Genomic DNA, 17411 nt, shown 5'->3' with positions numbered 1-17411 from the left:
TCAAACAAATCACTTCCTCAAACGGCAACCTAATCTCTGCTTCCTTATGGCAGGGTCTCTTGACTTGCTTACACTTGCTTACACTTCCCCACTTTCTACTGGTTCCTCAAATAACTGAAGTCGGTTCACATCATTCCACTGAAACTGCCTTTCCAATTGCAAAATCTACAGAGTCCTTTCCAATACTTATTTCAAACAGGCCTCTCTGGGTCTTTTTCAAACTCCCTCCTACTAATGCCTTTCAGGCAACCTCCCCAGCTTAGCCTCTTCTGGGACCAGCTTCCTGCCAGTCCTGAAATGCCCACATACACAAGGAAGATTCCTGCTTCCACACGGCCAGCCCCCAATGACATCTCCCTCAGACTCCAGACCTCATCTTTTTTTCTTTTTCTTTCTCTTTTTTTTTTTTTTTTTTGACACAGGGTCTCATTCTGCCACCCAGGCTGGAGTGCAGTGGCGCAATCTCGGCTCACTGCAACCTCCACCTCCCAGGCTCAAGCAATCCTCCCTCCTCAGCTTCCTGAGTAGCTGGGACTATAGGCATGCTCCACCATGACCAGCTAATTTTTTTTTTTTTACTTTTTGAAGAGACGGGGTTTCGCCATGTTTCCCAGGCTAATCTCGAACTTCTGAGCTCAAGATGCACCCACATTGACTTCCCCAAGTGCTGGGATTATAGGCTTGAGCCACTGTGCCTAGCCTCAGACCATATCCTTTCAAAAACTTTTAGAGACCTGCACAAAAGCTTTATATTCTACGCTTACTCACTTTAAAAAAATTTTTTTAAACATTTGCTAAGTGCTAAGTATAATTCTTAGTGCGTAGGATACTACAGTGAATAACCCAGATGAAGATCAACACCCTTAGAGTTTTACATACTAGCAGAGGGAGCCGTAAATACAACAAATTAAAAAAACTATTTAGTATCTTAAAAGATGCTAAGTGCTTAGAGAACAAAGTAGAGTAGAGTACAAGAAAGGGGGGATCGGGCCAGGCGCAGTGGCTCACGTCTGTAATCCCAACACTTTGGGAGGCTGAGGTGGGCGGATCACTTGAGGTCAGGAGTTCGAGACCAGCCTGACCAACAAGGTGAAACCCCATCTCTACTAAAAACACAAAAATTAGCCATGTGTCATGGTGGGCACCTGTAATCCCAGCTACTCAGGAGGCTGAGGCAGGAGAATCACTTGAACTCAGGAGGTGGAGGTTGCAGTAAGCCGAGAACATGCCACTGCACTTCAGCCTGGGTGACAGAGTGAGACCCTATCTCAGAAAGAAAGAAGAGAGAGAGAGAGAAAGAGAGAAACAAAGGACAGAAGGAAGGAAGGAAGGAAGGAAGGAAAGGGGGGATCGGAAGTACTGGGTTGAGGTAGGTTTCCATTTTCAAAAGGGCATTCAGAGCAGACCTCACTGAGAAGGGGACATTTGAACAAAGAGTTGCAGATGGTGAAGGAATGAGTCCCACAATATCTGGGGAAGCGTGTTTGCAGCAAGGCTCAAGGCAGGAGTGCACTGGTTGGAAGGAAAGGAGCAAGGAAGAGGGTACATGGAGACGGGGTCCAGGAGGAACAAACAATGAAGTTGGGGAGGTGGAGGAGACTGGGCAGGGCCTTTGAGGTCTTGGCAAGAACTCTGGCTTTTAGCAAATAAAATAGGAACTGCTGCAGGAGGCTGAACAGAGGAACAACCGGATCTGACTTAATATGCCAGAATTGCTCAGGCTGCCACGTGGGAACAGGAATAGGAGACAGAGATAGTAGTAAGGAGACAGTAGTAGTCCCAGTGAGCGATGCTCATGGCATAGACCAGGTGGTTGCAGTGGAGGCAGAGAAGTGGGTACATTTCAGACGTGCTTTGAAAATCATGCCTGATATTCTAGATGTGAGTGTGAGAGAGAGAAGAGTCAAGGATGATTCCAAGGGTTGGAGCCCAAGCAACTAGACGGATGATACTACTTTAATGGAAAAAGAGGAGACAAAGGAAGAGCAGACCTAGGGGCAGAGGAAATCTGGAGTCCAGTTTTGGATATTCTGAGTTTGAGATGAGACTGTCAAACAGAGCGTAAAGTAGGAAGCCTGATAGGAAAGTCTAGAGGTCAGGGAGAAGGTGTAAGCTGGAGATACATATTTGGGAGTTATCAGCCTGAGAGTTTTTCGGATGTTCTTGATCAGCTAGTGGAATTTTTCTCCACCCAACTGCATGACTGTTTACTCTGGAGCAAGAATTCCTGGGCATAAACCTAACTCCTCCACTCCTCAGAGGTCTGATCTTGGACAGGCTACTCAACTGCTCTCAGTGTCTGTAACCTCAAAAGTGCCTACTTCTTTTATTAGGAGGGAAAAATGAGGCAATTCATGTTAATTACCTTGCACATAGTAATAAGCACTCCCTATATAATAACCATTATAATCCCCTCCCTCCCTCTCTCCACCTCTTACTATCTTGCTAAGCTTGGTATCTCCAACTTTCCTTTTTTCTCACCTCATATTCAACTCATCCCTCACCCTGAGTGCCCCTGGATCACTGTCCACGCCAGTACCTCACTGCCCCTAGAGCAATCCTATAAACAGTGTTGATTCCAACTGAATACAGGTCATAAGCTTCTATTTCTACTCTCAGAATATTTCTTAAATCTGCCTCCCTCTCTTTGTTTTCTCATTATTTCTCATCTGAGCTCCCAATAAATTTTACTTAAATCTCAATTATATTCTAATCAAATTAAAATGTCATTTTAATTTGCCTACATGTCTGTCTTCCCTTAAAACTGTAAGCATTTCAACTGCCAAGTAATAATTATCACTGTATCCCTAGCACCTTTATGTCCAGTGCCCAAACCGTGGTAACTATCCAATAAATATTTGGTGAACGAATGGAAACATTTTATTGGCTAATTATTACCTGCTAGACACTCTGTGAAATTAAAATACAACCATCACTACCACATAAACTACAATTCCTGCCCACAAAGAGTTTTGAGAGACAAACTTAGCATACCTGAGACAGAAAACAAAGCAGCCAAATAAATGTAATTAGATTACTATTAAAAAGAGAGAATTGGGGGTGGGCACGGTGGTTCACACCTGTAATCCCAGCACTTCGGGAGGATGAGGCGGGTGGATCACCTGAGGTCAGGAGTTCAAGACCAGCCTGGCCAACATGGTGAAACCCCGTCTCTACTAAAAATATAAAAATTAGCTGGGCATGGTGGCGGGCGACTGTAATCCCAGCTACTTGGGAGGCTGAAGCAGGAGGATCACTTGAACCCGGGTAGCGGAGATTGCAGTGAGCCGAGATCACGCCATTGCACTGCAGCCTGGGCAACAAGAGCGAAACTCCATCTCAAAAAAATAAGAGAGAGAGAATTATACACAGACACTTTTCAATTTACGATGTGATGCCATTATATCTGGATAAACCCATCCTAGTTAAACTTAGGGTACGTTCCCTTTGGTCTCAAGCTCAAGGTTGATTAAATGATACACGGTACATGCTCCCTTCCTCTCACTTCCTGTACTCAGTTGTCATCGCTCCTCAAAAGTAGTCAAATTCCTGGCCCTCAATGTCTTTGCCATACTGCCCCATAGTTGCAGATACATATTCCCCCTAACTGTCTGCCATGATTCTTGGCGTTACTGGGTCTTCACTGAGAGTCATGAGCAACGAACAATCTATCTTACTAAGAAATGACTTGATTAAGGTCATGCTTATCCACATGGAAAAAGATTAGGAATGATGTGATGTTAGATGTGAATGTAGGGATCTGCCACCCTTTGATGCAATTTGTACATAGCTTTGCTCTGTATCACCAGTCAGGGTAACCAATCTCTAAATTTCTTCCTCACCAAAAAAGGAAGGACTTCCTATTATTCTAATGAGGCAAAATGGTATAAGCATAATAAGTGTTCATTTGTGAGCTACACAGACCTAGGTTTGAAGTCCAACTCCACTGCTAACCTAGGGAAATCTAGTTGAATTTTCTAGGCCTGTTTATTCATTTGTGAAACAATACCAGTGTGACCTGTATCATAGTGTGACTGCTATCAGAGAGTTGTTACGAGAATTAAATGAGAAAATATATGTAAAGCACCCAGCACAGCACACAATCACTGTACACAGTGGCAGCTATTATTATGGATTCTAACTCCCAGATAATCATCGTTCTTAGTAAAGGAGGTATTCAAGGGTGGTCATTCAGTGGGTTTCCTTCAGCTTTAAGCAGTGTCTTATAAAGTGCTCTTAGTCTATAAGAAAGCTTCTGCTGAGTTTTGTCATCAAAGCTGAGGTTGGAAATAGGTCAGTGGACCAGGATAAGGGTTGAGTCTTTCTCCCAGCTCTGATGGGACAATATTTCCTGACTGCCTTCAGTAATTTATATGCCCAAAAATGGACCTTGAGAATTCAAAAATAAGATGAGACTTGGAATGCTAATAAGAGATAACAAGACATCATCAATCTCCCTGAGGAAAATGAAGTGCCTTAGTATATTGGTGGCATGACAGCGGATCTAGATGCTCTGAAGCTACAGAGAAGGCTTCATGCAGGTTACCCAGGGTACAAGGCAGTAGTGATGGCCCTCAAATATCTGCTGTCTTCTACCTCTGCCATCCCTCTGTTAAAGCAAATAAGAAGGAGGCCATTAGCCTGAGGTTGTCTCCATAACCAGAGCTTCTACATAAGCAAACCAAAATCCAAATCAATGTAAACAGTAAAATGAAACTAGAGGCTTCACCAATCAGAAACCGCCAACTAACCTCTAACTAGGGTCTTCCCACTCTAATAAAATATATTTTCTTAGTCTTCTTTCCACGTTCAGCCTACAAAAGCTCACTGTCCTCGCTGCGGCAGCAGAGCTCTCTGAACCTCTTCTGGTTCTGAGTGCTGCCCAATTCACGCATGGTTCTTTGCTCAGATGAACTCTGCTACATTTATTTTCTCTAAAGTTTTTCTTTTAACACCTCCTGCCTTCTTCCTTACTTTGCATAGAGTATAGATTCATTGATCCAGAATCTACTTCCCCTTGACTTCTATCTTTTTTTTTTTTTTTTTTTTTTTGAGATGGAGTCTCTCTGTCACCCAGGCTGGTGTGCAGTGGCATGATCCTCACTGCAACCTCTGCCTCCCAGGTTCAAGTGATTTTCCTGCCTCAGCCTCCCTAATAGCTGGGACTACAGGCACTTGCCACCTTGCCTGGCTAATTTTTTTTTTTTTTTTTTTTTTTGTAATTTTAGTAGAGAATGGGTTTCACCATGTTGGCCAGGATGGTCTCGATCTCTTGATCTCGTGATCCACCTGCCTTGGCCTCCAAAAGTCCTGGGATTACAGGTGTGAGCCACCGCGCCCGTCCGACTTCTATCTTTAAAATCTAGTGTCAGGACTAATAAGCTTTTTAAAGATGTACATTCTTTCACAATAAGCTGTCCTTTCAATCCACTTATATTATAATACTAACAGCTAACATTTCTTGAGGGCCAACCATGAGCCACACCTTACAGGCAGGAAGGCACAATGTAGTGTTTCTTAAACTTGCCAGATCCTATTACCATCCAGGGTGCCCATTGCATCCACTGCTCCCCAGGCTCCACCCCAGCTGGGCTGAATCAGAATCTGAGACAGGGCCTGGGAATTGCTCTTTTAACAAGAGTCTCAGGTGATTCTTAGGATCAGGCAAATTGTAGACCAATGGCACAATGGTTAAGGTGTGACATATCAGGGTCCATGATCTGATTCCATCATCGTTTGTTTTATGGCTTCAGGCAACTTACTTAACCTCTCTGAACCTCAGTTATATATCTGGAATTTCAGAATGATGACAGCGTCTGCCTGTAGGGTATACGGAGGAATAAATGAGATAATGGTCATCAACCACTTAGCATAATGCCTGGCACATAGTAAGCGCTCAACAGTATCACCAACATCACTGACCTGAATGGCGCTATAAAAGCTGCATCCCTATTATTTTTGCTCAGTGCTACACAATTAGCAATTAAAGTGCCCGAGACCAGGATTTAAACTCACACCTGACCATCTCCGAAGCATTAAGCGCCTACACAGCAACTTCTCAGAAGCCTTGGCAGCCGGGGAAGGAGAAATTAAAAGGGCAGGGGGCCCGGTGGCATAGAACAACCCACATATTCAGGTACTGGCTCCAAATTCATGTTTGAATTCAGCTCATGTTGCATTCTTAGGAGCAGCTATTACACAGATGCTACAGCCAGAAGGATGCCCCCGAGCACCATGTATTAAGGAAGGAAAGTTTGTCTTGGACTTCCTCCTGTCTCTGTTTTGACTCCTCTTCTGCACAATACACACCCCTACCCTCCACTGGGGACCATCCAAAATCCCCACTTTTTCTCCAGGTCTGCCCAAGGAGTTCCTCTCCTGGGAGGCAGATCAGGCACAGAGTTTGAGTCTGGCCTGGAGAACAGGGAAGACCTAAGCTTCACTTCCCAATTGTAAGGCCTCCCACTGTTACTTCACCCCTGGGACCTTCTCTCACTAGGTCCTAGGCTCATTTGCAGTAATGCCTCAGGCAGAGTGCATAGCTCACGGGTCAACTAATCAATAACACTAGGCCTCAGGGTATCATCTCTCCTTTCTCTGAATTCCCCCAACCTAATCTAACATTTCAGTTAAAGTGGGGCCACCTGTGACTCATACTTTATATACAGTTTGTTTTATAATGAGCCCTCATTCATTTGTTCACACAAATATGCCCCAAATATAGACGATACAGAAATAAATGGGGCCCAGCTCCTGCTGCTGAGGTCTTAGAGAAAGACCATAAACTAGTGGGTGGAAAATCATGTAAAACATTAAAAACCAAGGGCCGAGGAGGTGGTGCCATCTCTACTAGAGGAAGTAAGAAGTCAGAAAAGGTAAAGTTCATCCTGGGTTTTGAAGTTTGAATAGGAGTTCACCAAGCAGAGCAAGGCATGCCCAACAGAGAATAGCAGTGCAAAGGCTCAATCATGAAAGCGGCCCATTGTGTTCAGGGATAGGGAGAAGCTGTGAGGTGAGACAGGGTATAAGGGCTGCAGTGATGAGAAATGGTCTTCAACAGGACATCTGCTCCAGACAGAGGTATTTCTAGTCCCAATTTATCCTGCAAGCGACTGGGACTGGTGGAGGTTTTCTAAGCAAGCAAATAACATTATTAGATTGTTTTCTCTAAACTCCGTGGTGCGCTCCCAGCACTAAAAAGGAGCTTTGATGGAGCATGAAGAGGTGAAGAGGGGCCATTTCCGTGAATAAAGGACAGGGTGCCAGAGACCATCTTTTCTGGCTCCTGGGTCTGGCCTGCAGCCCCACCATCCACCCAGCTAACCCCTGGCTCAGCAGATAGTGAACTCTGGTCAAGTCCCTCCTGGAACACCAGGCTCCAGAAGCTGTTAACAGAGTAACGTGGAGAGAGAGGAGTGGGAACCAACTGCACAGATAAACTGAGGAGGAGTCAGAGAAGTATGATGAGTCTAGGGACTCACAACATCCTGAAAGGAGCATGAGCTTCCAGCTAGATAGACTATGCTCAAATTCCACCTCTACCCTTTACTACCTGGCATAACCTTGGGTAATTCCCTTAACCTCTCTGAGACCGTTTTTTCTTTTTACTTTTATTTTTATTTATTTATTTTTTTTTTTTTGAGACGGAGTCTCACTCTGTCACCCAGGCTGGAGTGCAGTGGCATGATCTCAGCTCACTGCAACCTCCGCCTCCCAGGTTCAAGCGATTCTCTAGCCTCAGCCTCCCAAGTAGCTGGGATTACAGGTGTGCGCCACCACGCCTGGCTAATTTTTGTATTTTTAGTAAAGATGGGGCTTCACCACGGCCAGGCTGGTCTCAAACTCCTGACCTCAGGTGATGCTCCCACCTTGGCCTCCCAAAGTGCTGGGATTACAGGCGTGAGCCACTACGCCCGGCCGAGACTGTTTTCTTATCTATTAAATGGCAGTAACAAGTCCCATTCACTTCAAAGGCTTGTTCTGAAAATTAAAACTATTTCAAGTGATGAGGATAGTGACCACTATAAGGAATAATGGCTCTCTAAATATTATTAAACTGATTATTAATATCTTCATTTTTATCTTATGTGTCTTTTACATGATGTGATAAAATCCCTCAGGCTAAAAGATCTTCAAATACAACAGGCCCCTGGAGGCACGGGATGGAATTACCCTCCTGAGACGCTCCCAGGACGGCTGTGTCTCCTGCGTGAGACTCTGACCGGTTCCTTCCAAGTTGCTTTCCGCCCTCGTTGGCTGCCTGCAGTTTCTGTGGGATCACATTTCCCACCTGACCCAGTGGGCCCAGGAGAGCTGTGGGCCTTGTAGCTCGGAGCTTTTCAGAGGTCTCAGATGACAACCTGGCAGGGTGCAGCTGTTCCCGGCAAGGGCATTAATAATACAGGCCTTTTTCCGCAAACTCTGGCAAACAGTCTAAAATGACAAGTGAAAACACTGAGTCCAAATTCTCACTGGGGCTTAGGGCAGAGCAAGCCAAAATAGCTCGCCTTTATCAGGGCTAAATCGTGGAACTAAATCAGGGTTCTGCTCGTGGTGGTGGCTAAGGGAAACCGCTGGTGATCAAAGCAAAGAAATGGGGGAGAAGCCGTGGGGGAGGCAGCCACAGTCACACTCCTTACAGAATAAACTACCTCGCCTGGGGCAGTTTCAGCAGAAAGCTTCAGAGACCCCCGGGAGCAGACAGAAAGAAGTCCATATGCCTTGCTGGCTGAGGAGCAAATCGGGCCATGAATTTCTTCTCAGCAATGGCCAATAAACACAGCAGCTGCTATACCCAGCCCTGAGACATCTAGCACAGCAGACTTTATAAAGAACAAGCCGAACTCCTCTGGCAAGCAAGTGACAAATGGAGAAGGTCTTGGCAGGATTTTTGTGTCCTTTATTCATATTGTATCAGCACCTAAAACAGTGCCTGCCTGGCATTAAAGCACTCAGTAAATATGAGTGACTGAAGAAATACATGTGTGGGGAGAGAATATAAACCAGCAGCACCAGTTAGTAACTATACAAAGGTAAGCAAGCCATTCGGTCTCTAGGAGCCTCTATTTCTTCATCAGGAAAATCGGGTAATGACACCTACTTTGAAAGGGTCTTATAAGAATTAAGGCCAGGCACAGTGGCTCATGCCTGTAATCCCAGCACTTTGGGAAGCCAAACTAGGTGGATCACTTGAGGTCAGGAGGTCGAGGCCAGCCTGGCCAACATGGTGAAACCCTGTCTCTACCAAAAATGTAAAAAAATAGCCGGCCAGCTACGTGGGAGGCTGAAGCAGGAGAATCGCTTGAACCCGGCAGATGGAGGTTGCAGTAAGCCGAGATAGTGCCACTGCACTCCAGCCTAGGCAACAGAGCAAGATGCTATCTCAAATTAAAAAAAAGAATTAAATGAAATGATGTATGTAAACACCTCTAAAACAATGCTTGGTAGAAGTAGGCACTCAATAAATGGACTTCAATCTTCAGCTACAAATTTGACCTCAATCTTCAGCTATAAATCAGACCTCGACTATCAACTCTCTATTTCCAATTCTTATGGAGGAGGGGAAGGTTAGGGGGAGGTGAATAAAAGGGGAGCGTAAACCAACTGAAGATGATAAATCAAAGGAAAGCAAAGGAAGACCCACAAGGTCACACCTCACTGGATGACCTTGGACAAGTCAGGTACTTTGCTGGGTCTCAGAATTCTCTGTGGTAGGATGCGGGGAGGTGAGTTTGATCTGTGGTCTTGAAACTGTGTGGAGGAACTCTAGCAAGCCCATGGAGACCCTGAGGGGTTGTCTTGGGGTGGGGAAGAAGGAGACCAGTGGGTCCCGAGCAGTTTCAGGCAGTTTCCTATGGGAGGCTGGGAGGCTGTCCTCGGAAGAAACAGTCCCACACTTGGTCCAGTTTGTTGTAAACTAATGCTTTCTCCGAGGTCCCCAGTTCCCCCCCAGGGCCAGGATTGGGATGAGGTAAGGAAGGTCTCACCCTAGTCCCAATCCTGAGTCCCCCAGACCTCCTTCAGTGCCAGCCTCACTCACTTCTGTGGCATTTGGCACAGCCAGCCACCCTCTCTGGAAGTCTCTCTCCACTGCCTGCCCTGGCACTGCCTTTCACGGGTACCGTGTTCTGTTTCTCTCCATGTCTTTCGCTGGATCCTCTCCTTCCTCCTGGGCAAGAGAAGTAGAACAAGAGGGAAGAAGTGAATGGGAGAGTACAAAGACGCCATGGGAGAACACGCTGTGGGGAAGCTCCGGTTGTGGACAGGCAGAGGGAGACTGGTTGAACGGCAAGAGGCAGATGGCCAGGCAGGTACGGACCTCAGGGACAGAGAAGAATCACTCCCCATCACCTGGCAGAACTTTCTCTCCCATGCACTTCTTCTTTCCTTGCCTCACTGCCCCTGTCTAAGTCAAGTCCACATCATCTAATACTAGGACCCTCACAACAGTCTCCCAACCCATCCCCCGCTTATCTCCTTACAAAAGATTAATCTCCTGAAGTCCAGCTCTGAATCATTAAGCTCCTCCTCAGACACTGAAATTGCATCTTCCATGTTTACTCCATTAAGTGCAAATGCCTCGGTCTAGTATACAAGGCCATACTCCCACACACTCCCCAGCCTCCAAGCAACACCCACCGTGCACACAGGCACCCACTTCCCTGGATTCACCCTGGCCACCGGCCCTGACTTTGCCTGCACTCCTTTCCTCCCTCAGCGCACCCTCGCCCCAATTTCACCTGTCAAATCTTTGCACTGTAAACAGCACACCCACTCTCCTCTTTTCCAAGATCCTGCATCCAGGCCTGCCAAAGCCCGGAGCTATGTGTAGATGTTGGCGAGCACACGTCTCTCTGTCTGCTCAGTCAATAATTCACTGCAATACCAGGTATTGCAAAAGAAGGCGTTTGCCTTGCCTTCAAATAAGAGCTACAGGGTAGAAAGCAGAAACTTCCCCTGCAGCTGCCATGAACCCCATCTGAGTAGGCAAGTTAGGCTACACTTAACAGCGTATCTTCAGCGGGAAGCTCATCAGCCACAGTGAAGCAGCCCCCACCACTTGTTTATTTCTTTATTCCCTTTTGCACCCAGCCCTGCTGTGCCCCCCCAACCAGGCTCTCAGTAAATACTAATTGAATTAATTAATTAATTAATGAGATCTTCCTGCTGGGAGCACAGAACTAATTCCATAAAAACACAAATAATTCTCCCATCTTTTGCATCTACAGCTGACCCCACCGACGACGGAAATGTTCTATAACTGGATTGTGGCGACAACCGCACAGCTCAGTAAGTTTACTAAAAAAATCACTGAATTGTATACTTAACATGGGTTGATTTCATGGAATATAAACTGTACCTCAATAAAGTTGTCTTTAAATATCTGTATGATGATCAAAACCACCATGGTGTCTCACTCTGTTCGGCTGAGTGATAAACTGAGTTATGAGCTAACCCAAAAATAAACAACAGAAAAGATGCTCCAGGTCTGTAAGGTGTGGGATCCAAGCTCAGTCTCGGGTTCCTGCAGTATCCGCAGCACCTGTGAATGGTTGGATATGGGTAATCTCACGGAGCAGTCTAGGCTGTTGGAGGGGGAGGTGAGGGCCCTGGGGTGGCCAGGCGCCTGGTCAGCCTATAGTCAGGATGTAGCATGAAGTGGACTGATCCTACTGAATCTTCCACATTGGCCTCTCCAGTGGCCCAAAGCTAGACAGTCAAACCTCAGGTTGAAATCACTTTCCTGAGGAAGTATCCACTGGCTTCCCAGGCTATGGTTCATTCACGCAGCACCACAGAGCTTCCTCCACAGCAACCCCCACAACTCATGGTTTCACATTTGATTGTTACTATTTAATTAGCATTTGTCTCTCTCTCTTTAGACCACATGCTACAGGAGGTCAAGTGCCATGGCTCATGTGTTCATAGTGCCCAGCACAGAAGCAAGCACACAGTAAGTGTTCATTTAAAAAGTCGATTGAGACACACGCACACGTATGTTTATTGCGGCACTATTCACAATAGCAAAGACTTGGAACCAACCCAAATGTCCAACAAGGATAGACTGGATTAAGAAAATGTGGCACATATACACCATGGAATACTATGCAGCCATAAAAAATGATGAGTTCATGTCCTTTGTAGGGACATGGATGAAATTGGAAATCATCGTTCTCAGTAAACTATCACAAGAACAAAAAAACAAACACCGCATATTCTCACTCATAGGTGGGAATTGAACAATGAGAACACATGGACACAGGAAGGGGAACATCACACTCTGGGGACTGTTGTGGGGTGGGGGGAGGGGGGAGGGATAGCACTGGGAGATATACCTAATGCTAGATGACGAGTTAGTGGGTGCAGTGCACCAGCATGGCACATGTATACATATGTAACAAACCTGCACGTTGCGCACATGTACCCTAAAACCTGAAGTATAATAATAATTAATTAATTAATTAATTTAAAAAATAGTTTGTTATATCCTAAAGAGATTTAGAAAAATATGACAAAAATAAACATACAGTTGCAAAATTCAAAAAAAAAAAAAGTCGATTGAATGCTGAATGAGTGAATGGACACTTTTCACTGACTGAACTTGGGTAAGGCACATGTCCCTGTTTTCTTTCAGTGCAGCACTGCCCTACAGCTGGGTGTTCATGAAGAGGGCCTCCAGGAGAGGAGGAGAGGCAAAGAGTTAGGAGAGGGAGTCAACACTCCCTAAGACACTTCTTCACTTTGCCATCACGACAATCTATAAACCAGCTATTATTATTGCTCTGTCTACAGGTGAGGCAACTGAGGCGTTGCAACTGGAACTCAGAACCGTCAGGCTAGAAACCTCTTTCCCAGACACCCCTGATGGGCAAGGGTGACATGAAGTGGATGGGAGTCCCTACAATGCAGTCAAGGTTACCGCTGCACAGGCAGGGGGTTGAAAATCTGAGGGCCAGTGCAATCATGTGCTATCTTCCAAGGTCCAGTCCCCTGTGTCATCCTCCTCCAGCCTCTTCCTGCAGTGTATGTGAGCCGGCCCTGAGTGCACAGCAGACTCAGAAAATGGAAGAGGGCCGGGCGCAGTGGCTCATGCCTGTAATCCCAGCACTTTGGGAGGCCAAGATGGGCAGATCACATGAGGTCAGGAGTTCAAGACCAGCCTGACTAACATGGTGAAACCCTGTCTCTACTAAAAATATAAAAATTAGTTGGGCGTGATGGCGGGCGCCTGCAATCCCAGCTACTCAGGAGGCTGAGGTGGGAGAATCACTTGAACCCGTGAGGCGGAGGTTGCAGTGAGCTGAGATTGTACCATTGCACTCCAGCCTGGACAACAAGAGCAAAACTCCACCTCAAAAATAAAAATAATAAACAAATAAATAAATAGAAGAGTATCTTCCCAGCGGTGATCCACAGCCTGAGCCCACTCACACCTGGGCAGCCCATGGCCAATGCAGGTGTCCAAAGACCTCTCCATTCCCCCCGGAAATACACTCACTTCTCAATACTCCATTTCCCATCTCAACATCCCAAACTGCTCCTGTCCCAGAGAAAGCTCATGGCAAATCCTCTTCTTCCCACATACTCCTAAGGGGAGACACCAAGGTGTCTGCCCAGCTATAGGGCAGTGCTACACTGAAATCAAACAGGGAGTATGTGCTTTACCCCAGTTCGTCAGTGAAGAGTGCCCACTCAGTCATTCAGCATTCAATCAACTTTTTAAATAAACACCTACTATGTGCATGCTTCTGTGCTGGGCACTGTGAACACATGAGCCGTGTTACGTGGCATCATGTGTGTGCCACATGAGGTTCTATCCACCCTAGTGCAGGTAATGTACACATAGTAACAAGCAGTGGCCGGGCATGGTGGCTCATGCCTGTAATCCTAACACTTTGGGAGGCCGGGGCGGGCAGATCACGGGAGGTCAGGAGTTCGAGACCAGCCTGGTCAACATGGCAAAACCCTGTCTCTACTAAAAACACAAAAAAATTAGCTGGGCATGGTGGCTCGTGCCTGTAGTCCCAGCTACTTGGGAGGCTGAGACATGAGAATCGCTTGAACCTGGGAGGCGGAGGTTGTAGTGAGACAACATTCCTCCCAGGCGCACTCCAGCCTCGGTGTCAGAGTGAGACCCCATCTCAAAAAAAAAAAAAGAAAGAAAGAAAGCAGCAGGTAGCATAGCATAACGACTAAGAGGATAGACGCGGGTGTCATACTCCCCAGGTTCAAATTCCAACTTACTACCTATGAGACCTCTCTATGCCTGTTTCCTCATTTATAAAATGGAGTTATAAATTGTATCCAATTCTTAGGGTTGTCATGGGGATTAAGTGAATTAATATACATAAAACACTTAGAGCCTGGTCCACAAGAAGTGCAATATCATCATTCACTGTCATCGTTCGTTTCTTTCCCCAGTGCATTGAAGTTGCCTCTCCATCTGTAAGAGGAAAGAGTAGAAGATGCTGAACTAGGGAAGGCTTGAGGCCATGGCAGCTGCCCTTGGCACTGTATGATCTCTAAACACTGAGAAAACAGTCCTCCTGGGCCAACTCTTGAGGTTTCTTCAACTAGGCTGCCAGTAAGTAGAGATGTTGGCACGCTGGCACCAGGGAGGAACAGGGTGGAAAGCACAGTAAAAAATCAGCACTTACAGGATGTTTGCTCATCTGTGAACAAAAACAATCCTCCCTGGAAAAATACACAGCTCTATAAAATATCACTTTTCATGGGCCACCCAGGACAATGACGAAAGATTTCCTATAACTGGTGAACTGGGCTGAAGAACAAGGAAGTCAAATTTCTGGGGCAGCTCTGAAAATGATGGGAGGGGGTTTGTTAGCACCAAATCCTCTTGCTTCCAACACTTAAGGAATACAGGCTGTGGTCTAGATTCAGACAGCCAGACTGGGGGAGCAGAAAGAGAGGCACACAACCAGCTGTTAGGGAAACACAAATTAAGACCACAATAAGATATAACTATACGTCTATTAAAACAGCTAAAGTTGGCCGGGCACAGTGGCTCACGCCTATAATCCCAGCACTTCGGGAGGCCGAGGCACACGGATCACCTGAGGTCAGGAGTTCGAGACCAGACTGGCCAACATGGCGAAACCCCGTCTCTACTAAAAATACAAAAAAATTAGCCAGGCGTGGTGGCGCACACCTGTAATTCCAGCTACTCGGGAGGCTGAGGCAGAAGAATCGCTTGAACCCGGGAGGTGGAGGTTGCAGTGAGCCAAGATAGCGCCACTGCACTCCAGGCTGGATGACAAGAGTGAAACTCCGTGTCCAAAAAAAAGGGAACAGCTAAAGTTGAGAAAAAGTGACAACATCAAATGCTGGCAAGCATGTGGAGGCAGTGGATTATGCTGCTGGTGGGAATGTAAAGTGATACAGCCACTCTAGGAAATGGTTTGGCCGTTTCTTCAAAAACAAAATAATATGCTCACCATGCAACTTAGCAATTGAACTCCTCGGCATTTATATCAGAGAAGCAAAAATTTACGTCCACACAAAAATCAGAACACAATTGTTCATAGCAGCTTAACTTGTAATAGCCAAAAACTGAAATTAACCAAAATGCCCTTCCACAGGCAAACAGTTAAACTGTGATACATGCATACCATGGAATACTATTCGGTAATTTAACAAAAAGAGCAAACTATTGATAAATTCAACAATTCTCCCTCCCCCTCCCCCTCCCCGTCTCCGGTCTCCCTCTCCTTTTTTCGGTCTCCCTCTGTTGCCAAAGCTGGACTGTACTGCCGTGATCTCGGCTCGCTGCAACCTCCCTGCCTCGGGCTCCTGTGATTCTGCCGCCTCGGCCTGCCGGGTGCCTGGGATTGCAGGCGCGTGCCGCCACGCCTGACTGGTTTTTGTATTTTTGGTGGAGACGGGGTTTCGCCGTGTTGACCAGGCTGGTCTCCAGCTCCTGGCCTCGAGTGATCTGCCCGCCTCGGCCTCCGGAGGTGCTGGGATTGCAGACGGAGTCTCGCTCACTCAATGCTCAATGTTGCTCAGTCTGGAGTGAAGTGGCGTGATCTCCGCTCGCTACAACCTCCACCTCCCAGCCGCCTGCCTTGGCCTCCTAAAGTGGTAAGACTACAGCTTCTGCCCCGCCGCCACCCCGTCTAGGAAGTGAGGAGCCCCTCTGCCCAACTGCCCCGTCTGGGAAGTGAGGAGCGCCTCTGCCCAGCCGCCATCCCATATAGGAAGCGAGGAGTGTCTCTGCCCGGCCGCCCATCGTCTGGGATGTGAGGAGCGCCTCTGCCCGGCCGCCACCCTGTCTGGGAGGAAGTGAGGAGCGCCTCTACCCGGCCGCCCCGTCAGGGAAGTGAGGAGTGCCTCTGCCCGGCCGCCCCATCTGCACAGTGAGGAGCTCCTCTGCCCGGCCGCCCCATCTGGGAGGAAGTGAGGAGCGCCTCTGCCCGGCCACCCCGTCTGGGAAGTGAGGAGCGCCTCTACCCGGCCGCCCCGTCTGGACAGTGAGGAGCGCCTCTGCCCGGCCGCCCCGTCTGGGAGGTGAGGAGTGCTTCTGCCCGGCCGCCACCCCATCTGGGAGGAAGTGAGGAGCGCCTCTGCCCGGCCGCCCATCGTCTGGGATGTGAGGAGCGCCTCTGCCGGGCTGCCCCGTCTGGGATATGAGGAGCGCCTCTGCCCGGCCACCCCGTCTGGGAAGTGAGGAGCGCCTCTGCCCAGCCGCCCTGTCTGGGAGGTGTACCCAACAAGCTCCGAAGAGACAGCAACCATCGGGAGCGGGCCATGAGGACGATGGCGGTTTTGTTGAAAAGAAGGGGGGAAATGTGGAGAAAGGAAGGAGAGATCAGATTGTTGCTGTGTCTGTGTAGAAAGAGGTGGGCATAGGAGACTCCATTTTGTTCTCACTAGGAGAAATTCTTCTGCCTTGGGATGCTGTTGATCTATGGCCTTTCCCCCAGCCCCGCGCTCTCTGAAACACGTGCTGTGTCAACTCAGGGTTAAATGGATTAAGGGCGGTGCAAGATGTGCTTTGTTAAACAGATGCTTGAAGGCAGCATGCTCTTTAAGAGTCATCACCACTCCCTAATCTCAAGTACCCAGGGACACAAACACTGCAGAAGGCCGCAGGGTCCTCTGCCTCGGAAAACCAGAGACCTTTGTTCATGTGTTTATCTGCTGACCTTCTCTCCACTATTATCCTATGACCCTGCCATATCCCCCTCTCCGAGAAACACCCAAGAATGAGCAATAAATACTTCATAAAAAAAAAATTCAACAATTGTAGTAGATCTGAAGGTCATTATGATGAGTGCAAAAAAGCCAACCTCAAAAGGCTGTATATTGTATGATCCTATTTAGAGAATATTCTCAAAAGGAAAAATTATAGAAGTGAAAAACAGAGGTGGGGGCAGGGTGACAAAAAAGGG

General features: G+C 47.2%; 1 protein-coding gene and 1 long non-coding RNA gene across 5 annotated transcripts in view; one reads left to right on the top strand and one right to left on the bottom strand.

Moving 5' to 3' along the window:
- ST6GAL1 (ST6 beta-galactoside alpha-2,6-sialyltransferase 1) overlaps nucleotides 1-17411 on the bottom strand; it is a 152921-nt gene that overhangs the window by 94573 nt on the left and 40937 nt on the right. The window lies entirely within an intron of this gene.
- On the top strand, nucleotides 10267-12852 carry LOC129032641 (uncharacterized). Its single transcript, XR_008501422.2, has 4 exons — nucleotides 10267-10310; nucleotides 11229-11289; nucleotides 11883-11953; nucleotides 12793-12852. It is a non-coding gene; the product is annotated as an uncharacterized LOC129032641 (long non-coding RNA).

This window comes from Pongo pygmaeus, chromosome 2 (genome assembly GCF_028885625.2).
Source record: "Pongo pygmaeus isolate AG05252 chromosome 2, NHGRI_mPonPyg2-v2.0_pri, whole genome shotgun sequence".
Taxonomy (NCBI): Eukaryota; Metazoa; Chordata; class Mammalia; order Primates; family Hominidae; genus Pongo; species Pongo pygmaeus.
This window is presented reverse-complemented; position numbering and strand designations above follow the sequence as displayed.